Here is a 10,911-nt window from a genome sequence, read left to right as displayed (position 1 = left end):
TATACATAGATTTAGTCTTTTAACCTGTTTATTTGTGTTTTAACTTATTTATTCATTTAATTATTTCTGTTATCTAACTTTTTGTTTTTCAAATCTATATATCATTTTTTAAAAATCCATTTATTTTTTTTTTGTTTTAAACTGATCTACTGCTGTAACTATTGTCTTTGATTTATTTTTATATTGCTTTCTAATGATAAATTGTTTTAATTTCCTTAAGGGATCAAACGTAAGTTGCAGATCTATGGAGAGGGGAGGTATGAGAGAATGAAATAGGGAGAATAAAATTGTCAAATAAGGGAAAAAATATATTATATTCATTCTATAGACTGTTAGGGATTGTAAAAGGATAGGGTAGAAAATAAAAATTGCTCTAATATCTAAATATATGTGGTGTATATATGTCCGATCATGATTGATACGTTGTATTTTGTAGTAACTCAATGTATTCGAGCAGCATAGCTAAATGAAGCATTTCTCTCTGATATTTAAATATACAAATTTCGACGATATTTTTTCTGTTTTTGGCGAAAGTTGTTTCTTCCCGGAAGAAACAGATCCGGTTGCTAAAATCATTTTTAACAAGGAAAATATTGGCATTATAATCCATCAAATACTCACCCCTTTCACCCTTTCTCTTAAAGACTTATTTACAATGTGGCCACCAGAACAAGCACTTTCTCGTTCGGTAAAAGTTCTCCTCCGAATCCTTTCTATAGGATGCTCCTATAAAAGCATAATGTATGCAGCCGTTTAGCATAATTTAGGAGAGGTTTTTTTCCAGCTTGATTGCATCCTCCTCTTCTTTGCCTGCCGGGTGTCTTCATGGATGCATTTCTCTTATTGTGTTCCAAGTCGGAGAAATCTGTCCTCCTTTAGCTATGGTCTTCATGTTTTCTACAACTGCCTGACAGTTTGCACGACCATATCAGCGTCTCGTAGTGGACTGTCATTTCTCTGAATGGTATTTTTGCGGATGGCTTTTGATACATCGTTGGAAAACTTTCTGAATACGATCAAGGAAGGACAAAGGTTTCCGTTCAGTTCCACATGCAATCTGGATCAACCTTTTTTCTATTCACTTCGGGGTGGTGGGTAAAGTAGTATAAGTAAGAAAGTGGCCAATATTGCTTTTTTGTTTTGTTTAAAATTTTATTGAAATAATACAGACTGTGGTGATGAATATCAAGGCTGTACTTACTCAAACATACCTTATAATAAATAATAAATAAATGGATAATAATAATAGTAATATAAAATAAAATAAAAAGATAAATTTGTTTCATCATCTGGCCTTCGCACATTTACAATTTTGTTTAACTCTCTCATCCTGCCTTAAGGTCAAAAATTAATTTTTTTTCTTCTAGGACGAGTTGTGGTTTCTATGTCCTCTTCTTCAGTTTTTACAATTTAATATATCTTTCAAATAAGCTATTCCACAATTGAATATAATCAATCAGTTTTATTTTTAATTAACCATAGAAACAAAAATCAAATAAATTAGTATTTTAATGTTGTTTATTTTACTTACCTGATTTGCCCCTATGTTATTAGGCGGGTCGAAATTTCTTAAATATATAACAGAATTTAAAATTACTACTATAATAATGTTGTTTGATCAATGACTAGAAGAGAATTAATGTTATTATATAATTGGATTTGATTATCTTTGAAAAAATATTAAAATATGAATTTAGAATTTTTGAATTTATGTAGAGATAAGAAATTTAAAAAGATAAACCTGAAATAAAATGGATAATTATCACGATAAAATAATATATGCACATCTGAAATCAGCCTGAGTGGATAAATGAGTAAACAACTAAGTTAAAGAATACTTAAAATTAAAAAAGTTAAAAAAAATCTAATTATACTAATATATAATTATAACATTTAATATAATTATACCATGAAAAATAGTCCATTTACTTTTACTCTGACTTATACTAATTTTATCGCCTCCTTAGATATACAAGCCATTATTTTACAGTATAAAGTATGTTCTAATTAGCGGAATAGGAGTACTTTGGTTTTTTTAAATAAATAATATATACTTTTTTTTTTTTTAATTTTTGTAAATACAAAAATATCTCCCTCCTTTTATGTATGTGTATAATTAGTTTATTTTATGTATGTATTAGTTTGATTTTAGTATTATTTTATCCAACGTTATTTATAATACACATAATTATCCTCTTTTGGACAGAAAGGTTCAGAGTTGACCTTTCACTGATTTTAAAATAGCAAATCCTTTCGGTCGACTTTCAAAAATATTAAAATTCTACATGAACTGAAAATAATTTGCCTAAATATTTATCAAAGTGCTTACGATTACTCCACATTAAATAATGTTCCATGGAGTTTTTGGGTATTATATGTGGTTTTAAGGATATGAAGCTCCGAATGGAAAATGAGCCATAGTTAAAACAAATTTCAAGAGCTGTATCTTGAATTTTCATTACATATTTTTTAATGAAATCTACTGTATTCATTGTTTAGTGAAAGGTAATAGCTGACAATTTTTTTTTTACTTAAAAGAACTCAAAAATGAATTTTTCGTATCTTCTGGAACAGCCGCCATTTTTTATTTCTCTCTAGTGTGGCAGGCATAGTTATCAAATTAAAAACTCCTTTTTTTCACCTCTTGTACTATACGTTTTAACATTATTAGTCATTTTTAAGATAAAAATTGAAGTTAAAAAAAATTATGTATGAAACTTTACATTTTCAAATTGATTAAAATTCAGTTGGGACATTTTCTCCAAGGAGGATAGTATAGTGTTGTAATGGAAGGTGGCAGACTGCAGATCTGGCTCACAATTACTCCTTTATTTGCTTCGGGGAGTTGGCCCATTGTTTGAACAGCGGCTGGGATGGCTATGAAGGAACATAATGCATTTTATAGTCTCAAGGATCAGAGGCCTTGTGCTGATTTTTTGAGGTATTCAATCAATGGCGTTTTGAAAAAAAAAACTCTTGCGCAACACCTTACGTACTTCCTACAAAGATTGTCTTATAAGAACGACCTTCATGTTCTTTAAGAAAAATACGACGGACAGATTCCAGACCGCAATATCCTGTGTTGAATTACCGAAAAAAATAATAAACTCAAATCAAAACATATTAGGTTTTTTGTTGTTTATAAAACGTATCAAACTTCACTTACCCCCTTTAGTTTTGAGTAAATTTGTTGTTCATGATATCGCTACTTTTGTGATTTTCGAAAAAAAAAAAAATCAAAGAAGGTGGAAATTATGAACATAATGAACGTGATTTAAGTTTTTTTTTTACTGACAAGAATACATTTTAACAAAATATAACGAAAAGATCGAACGGTCTCAGGTTTTTCCGATTCAAACCTCGTTTTTGTTTTTTCTCCTTTAGTTATCCATCAAATTCACTTTATAATATTTTTTATTTATCAATTGTTTATCTATACTGTCAAAAATCAAAACTGGATATTTTTTTCCAATATACAAAATTAAAATAATGAGAGATAGTTGACCGTAAAAATACCTATTTATTTTATTATTATTTTTTTTCTTTTAATAAGAACATTTTATACAGTTAGGGGTGTCATTTGTATGACTATACTCCCTCATAATCAACTGTTAAAAATATAAGTTATATCAACCATGTAAGGCCCACCAGGCCGATCTGGTATAAAAATAAAATAAAATAAATAATATTTTTTAATTCTGAGTCTTGTTGCCTGCGCAGGACTTACTTGACTGCCAGATTTGCTTCGAATGAGTGTGTTTTATGTTTTATTCTCTTTTTTTTCTTATCTTTCTGTTACCTCCCCCTCCTTCTCTATTCTTTTCTTAATTTACCCAAGTTATTAGTCATCTTCACCATATATTACTATTGTTATGTTTTCTATTCATTTCTTTTGTCTAACATCAACTTAAACTTCATATTTTGTTTTTTTATGTAAAACTTCAAATTCTTATTTCCTTAATTATGTTATTTTTACTTACTTATTCAATTAATATTCATCTTATTTTTCACTTCTTTCATTACTTTAAGTTTATTAATTGCATTCTGTACAATTATTTACTTTATGCCATTCTGTTTATACTTTCTTTTTTAAATTTTTGTATTCATTTGTTGTTATCTTGTTCTTAGCACTGATGAAGGCTGGAAATTCAAGTTGTGTCATATCCCAAACATACACCCACCTTAATGTATAATTTCAATTTCGCACAAATTTTCGTTCTTATGGTAGGTTGTTATACACACAAACTGTTTTACAAGACTTCTTTATTTGGCATCCAGGTGACCAAAAAAAGTGGATTTCAGACAATACTCTTGCTATATATTCCATATATAAGTAATGAATGTAAAAAAATAAAATATACGTATGTAGTGAAACATATATCATTTTAGAGCGGTTGGATTTGAAATATACTGTTTAGTTTTAGTAAAATCGACTCTAGAAGAAAGAGATAGTGAATAGTTTCTGTTTAGATAACTAGACAAAATCTTATCTCCACTTTTAACAGCAGGCCTAATCTTTTATTTATTGCATAAATAAGCTTCTCTTGATAAATATTTACTTAGTGAGCTGTCTGTTAACAATCTGTATAGAGCTTTGACATTTTTCAACCAGACGCCTTAACTGCAAAAACGCAAAATGGTTTCGTGCGAACTAAGCTAAAACCGGAGTTCATTTAATTATTTTTATTTTATAGTTGATTATTACATTATCTGTCACATTTAAGCTCAATTAATGGTAGAAACATGAATACGATAAAAACCAACAAAAATATTAAATAATGTATACAATTTATTTAAATAGTTACATAAATGCTCATATGTTCCTTATCTAAGGTTTCCGAAATTTTTTAACAATTGATATGTTAACGTCGTGGGAAGGTTTAATGCTATGGAAATCCTTGATTTATTCGGTAGAAAGTCTTGATAAAAATTAAACATTATTTGCCTTTAACTCAAAAAGTGTAAATTTTATGGTGAATTATATCTGTTTAAGAAAGATAGTTCACTTCTAAACAAAAAATAAAAATCATCTCAACTGGATAGGTATCAGCAAAGATACATCGACGTTTTTTGAAAGGTTGTGAACATTCTCCCATGTAAATCCGTTCACGACGTTCTGAACTTGTGGAGGAAGCAAGTTGTCAACATCAAGATTATTTTTCCATTATAAGTAAATTATTTATTTTATTAATTCTCCTGCTTTTGTTGTTTACTTTTTTTTCATTACTCAATTGCAAAAGCATTATTTATTTTTTAATTTTTCATATTATTCTAAATTGTTCAATAGTTTTAGCTTATCAAATAGTTGGGGATGTCTTCTGTTCAAGACTCCGTTATCAAATAAAAAAAATTTATATGAAAAAAAAGTGGTATTAAATAACAATATTTATTAATAAACATCTAAAAAATCAAAAGTGGTAAGGAATGTTGTGTGTGTGTGGTCGTATATGATATTTTTTATTTATTTTAAGTTTAATTAATAGAAACGATAGGCCATATTAAATTTCCGTCACATCTCAGGAGAAATCTCTCCTAAGGAATGGCTCCTTTGAGTCAAAAATGACAGTATTTATCACCTGTTTAAAATATAGAGATTTATACTTAGTCTTTATGCTAAATGGTCCATATGCACTTAAATTTTCTGTGAAATATTGATCAAAGAACTCTAAACCGATATAATTTTTTTTTATAAACACTTTTACTTTATAGAAGAACTCGGTTAATTATGAGGTGTTAATTTCATTCGGGCAGACAAACAGGTGTTACAAAAAAAAATGGCTAGATGTATTTACGGAAATAGCAAATTGGCATGTGCCGTCTCTGACGTAGTCAAAACCTTTTTTAAATCTATCTTGTCACTTCCTATATCGTCTGGCCTGCTTCATGTGTCTGGGTTAAAGAAAATTTTAATTTCGACTACATTTCATATGGGTTTAGAAATTTTTAATGAATTATTCCCATCTATAAATTATTATTATTCACTTACTGTGTTATTAGGTATGGCTTTTATGTAAAAAAATAAAATAAAATGCTTTTACTAAAATATTAGTTCTATTTAAAGTATTAGGTATTATGTAACATACCTAGATATTTAATTTAAAATTAAAATTATTAAATCTCTAATGAGCTTATTGTTGACTTTTTAATTGTAATACAACTTTTTCCGAATACAGTTATAAGAAAAATATAAACCTTGAACTTCTTAAAAAAATTCATTGTTAAATGACGTTGCCTTTTTTTTTTTTCTCTGAATTTATTCTAATGAATTTATTAAAATATTTTAATCATTTATTTAAATTAATAATACTATTTTCGTTTCACGAAATTACTAACATTGAGTAAATTATATCGTCTCTAAAACTATGAAAATTACGAAATTTATATGGTTCATAGCGTATCTATCTTGTCACCATTTTTAAGGTTGAATATGTGCTATAAAGCATCCCAATATATTGTAAATCAACGAGAATTTTTGTGATCCAAAACATCGTGTATTTCGGCCATTTCCATAATTCTGAAAAATTAATATTTAAAAACAACTCTTGTTAAAAGAGTAAAAAATACTTGTTATTAGTTGTATATTGTTTAAGTAAGTTGTTTAGTAGGTATTACCTCAGCAAACCCTCTTGGGGCACACCCAGTCCTTATAAAGTGTTACCTTTAAATTGGGAAAAACCTGTCGGTTCAGCATGACCTTAACTAAATCGCCTCCTTACAAAACCGTTTGTCAAGAAAATTAAATGACTCCTCTTCAAATATTGAACTTCATGGGTTTAATGGTAGTTTTTTTTTATTACATATATATATATATATATATATACAAATATATCATAATATAAAGTATTGCGGCATTAAAAACAAATAAAGTTTTTTGCGTTTTTCTTTATCTGCAGTTTATCATATCTATTGTACTACAAAATTTTAAAAAAACTATATTTTCTCAATTCAAAATTAGGAAAAAAATTGTTTTTCTTTTAATGTCGTTTAACGCAGGATAGATGTGTTTATGATAATATTAATTTCAATTAAAAAAAAAATTGAAAACCAACGAAGCAGGTATAAAGAGAAAAATATTAGAATTGCTAAGCACCCTGAGCAAAGGTTGCGATGAACTCGCTGTTTCCGTGGGAACATTCTGCCTTTGGTTGCATTCCCATAAAAGAAAAAAACGCGAGCTATTGCATTTCTCTTGTTCGAGGCGTGCATTCCTTTAAAATATATTCTTTAATCAATCTCTTCATGATTAAAATCGTGGACCGCGAGCCGTTGGAAAACGTTGCAGAATGAAGTCAATGCACTTCTGAAGACAAAGAGGACTACACTCTGTTGTCGGATGGCATCCGTGTAGCCTCTTGGTAATTGTTTGTGCTTTATCCACAAACAATTATCATTCCTTTGTCCAAGCAGTGGCAATTATCATTCCTGCTCTGTCATGTACAGTGGAATAACATGTACTATTTACGTTTATCAAAAAAAATATATAATAATAAATTAAAAAAAAAGAAGAAAGATTTGATTCTAATTTTAAATAATTTATCATTGCTCTGTAAAATTCTGACGATGAAACAGATTCTAATTAAGTATGACTAAGTTACCTGGTATTAAATTGTAAAGTTGTCCCTCAAAAAACCATTTCCAATTTATCAAAAAATATTTTAAATTTTTTCAATTTAAAAAAATAATTTTTACAGTATCTAAAAAAGCTTACTTTTATGTAACAATGTCAAACCACGCTGTGACCTTAATTCTAAAATATCCCAATTACGTTTTCAATCTCGAGTTTTGAGTGAATCTTGAAGTTGGATGCATTTATTATCTATTCTTAGCTTTCGATCATGACTTTAATTTGTCCAGAAAAAAACACTTCGATTTTCACGATTTAATACATTTATTTTTGATAAAATTCTCAATTGTTGCCACATCACTCTATAAATAACTTTTGAAGTGACGGTTCATATAAGTTATAAATAAATATGATATAGAATGCAGTTTTTACTTACTTATCTGTGTGTTATTCATAAATAAGAAATTTTTATTTAAATTCTGATTGGGTTTCCCATGTTTTGTATAAATAACGATTCCGCTGATAGGTGCAGATCGAGTCAGATTTCTGCTGAATAAATTATTAGTCAGTTATTTTCTCCTTGTATAGTTGTTTCATAAATTAAAATGGGTATATAAGAAAAACTTTTTTTATGAATTCCATATTTGAGTGAAATTCTATCCTATACAGTTTACTCTTCACTAAGAAAACTTATTTATGTGATAAATGTATTTTTAACCTCTAATCTAGATAAAGACAAAAAATAAATAAATTTAAAAATGAAAAGTGTAATTTATTTACAATAATTTTCTAAACAAAAATTGTTATATATATTTTTTTTATTCCTTTCCATAGCATTTTTTATTCCCATTTAAAATAGTTTAGAATATAAAATTGCTTAGCTCAGACAGTTGAAAAAAAAATCTTAAATGTAAAATTAATTAATTAATTAAAATTATCTTTTTAATTAAACTATGAAAGAGTGGAATACAAAAAAAAAATCATATTTATTGAAAATTGTATCAAACTTAAAATGCATTGGTAATGTAATTCAGAATCAAAATGTTAAAATATATTTATTAGATTTATTTTTTTTTTTATTTGTATTTAACTTATTTGTTTGTTGTTTTAATATCTCTACTGCTGTGGCTATTTTATTTCTATTTAATTGATAAATTATTTTAATTTGCACTGCATTTGTGTAATGAATTGAACGTGTGTTGCGAATCACTGGAGAACGGAGGTATGAGAGAAAGGCATAGAGAGAATAGCATAGATAGGGTTGAGAACCAAAAAAGAGAAGGAATGAATAGAGAAAATGTGATATGGCTTTGAACGAGGGGGAAAAATCAAATATAATTTGTAAAAAATATAACATTAGAAATATATTGTATTTAGTTTATAGTTGATTGTTACTTGAAAAAAGAAAATGTATAAAAAAAATTTTTTTTTGTATCATTGTTAATACATGGTAATGTATATTTATCCAATTATAGATTCATAAGTCCGTTGGTTTAGCAACTCGAAGTGTTTTGGCAGCATTGCCGAATAAAGCAAAATTAAAAAGAGCCCGAAAACAGTGGAACAAATAATTATTAATTATATTAAAGGAATATATAACAATAATAAATTAAAGCAGGAGAGCAAAATATAAAAATAAATCAATTCAAATACCATGTTAAACCAATCTCTTGTGTTAGTACGCCTCCGCCCATCACAGTAACACTGTTGAAGACTGACATAGTCGATCAAAACGTAGGTAATCAATAAATAGTTGAAAACTGTTTGTTCTTCTTTGATTAGAGTCCTGACCTCATTCATATAAATTCAATGATCTATTTTTATTAAAAATATAAAAACAAGAACATAGTAGGTTGGTATAATAAAGAATAAGTATCATCTGTTATTCTTGCCCTAGTTGTCCTGTCTCAAGGATTTTAAGTCTCAATAAAGCAGCAAAATAACTTTTTCTTTTTAATGAACTGACAATAAATGTAATAGCTGCATTTAAGATGGCAATAAATGAATGCATTCTCTGTTCTAATGCACATTGCCCATAAATCATTCAACTCCAGTTCATTCTTTAACTGCTCTCATTTAGCAACTTGGCACTTTATCTTGTAATCAGTAATCACAAGTCCTTTATAGCTCCATTGCTTTATAGAGTCGTAAATCATCAGTTGATTAGGAATTTTTGTGGCGTTATAAATACATTTTGTTTCATCGGTTTTCGGATTGATTACTGGTCCGATGAAAAAAAAAAAAATTTTCAGGGTTTAAAAAAAAAATTTAATTCATGATAGAAAACTGTACAAAAGAACCTTTGCAAGCCTTTCCAATGCTTCACCATTGATATTGCGAACTCAAGAGTCACGCGAGTTCCCACTGTATGTTAATGAATTGAGGGTGGATTGCATATTTTATTATCTACCCAGATCGGTAAAAGTTATTAATCAATCCAAACTATATCAAATAGGTTGATTAAAAGGAATTTTATTCTGCACGTATTGGTGTATTTTGCATGACATTGTTTGTCCTATTTTTTACGATTTAATTTTTTTTCGCAATTTATATTACTACTTTGAGCAGTCTTATATGCACTTCTGTTATCCACTTCTTTTTGAGGCTATAAATGAAATGCTTGCAGAAAAAAAAGTATTTTGCAGTATAATTACTTTTAAAACGTACTTGCGGCTGTTATTATGGGACTTAAAACGTGTTGTTTGATGTATTCAGTGGTGTACTGTACGAGATTGTTTCTTTGATTTCTGATGCTGAGTTCTTAGCTTGAGACCGATCAGAGTTCCAACCTATTTTACAAGTTTCTCATTGGATAAACTTCATGGAGTTTCCTTTCATATTCTTCATCATGATCGGGTGAAAGTAGTCGTTTTCAAGTGGTCCCATAGCACTGAAGGATGAGAACCGGTATAAGTGAATACCATAAGCACGGTACACACCTTCCTCTGCGGGACAGTCCTCCTGAACCTTGACATTAGCCACACACCCACGCAGCCTCTCCAGAGGGTCACTGTTTGGTCTCTTTAGTATTCTCTGTATTTATAGCATTTATTTCGTCTTTTTATTTTTAAATCTTTATCTTATATACGATATTTTCCTAATTTATAATAAAAAAATAATTTATAAGAGTGAATTAAATATTTAATATACTTTAAATATATTATTTCAATTTCTTGAGACAGGTAATTATTTATTAAATAAATAAAAAATTGTATCCTTATTAGTCTCAACACTTTTTATTTTAACAGTCCAACGTTTCGGCCATTTCGGCCATCCTCAAGGACAATCCAAATATTTAACAGCTTATATTATACATTCATTTGTAAAACTTATAACAACAACATTAT

Source organism: Halyomorpha halys, unplaced genomic scaffold (genome assembly GCF_000696795.3).
Source record: "Halyomorpha halys isolate HHAL.00 unplaced genomic scaffold, Hhal_1.1 Scaffold1907.1, whole genome shotgun sequence".
Classification (NCBI taxonomy): Eukaryota; Metazoa; Arthropoda; class Insecta; order Hemiptera; family Pentatomidae; genus Halyomorpha; species Halyomorpha halys.
Note: the sequence above shows the minus strand (reverse complement) of the source record.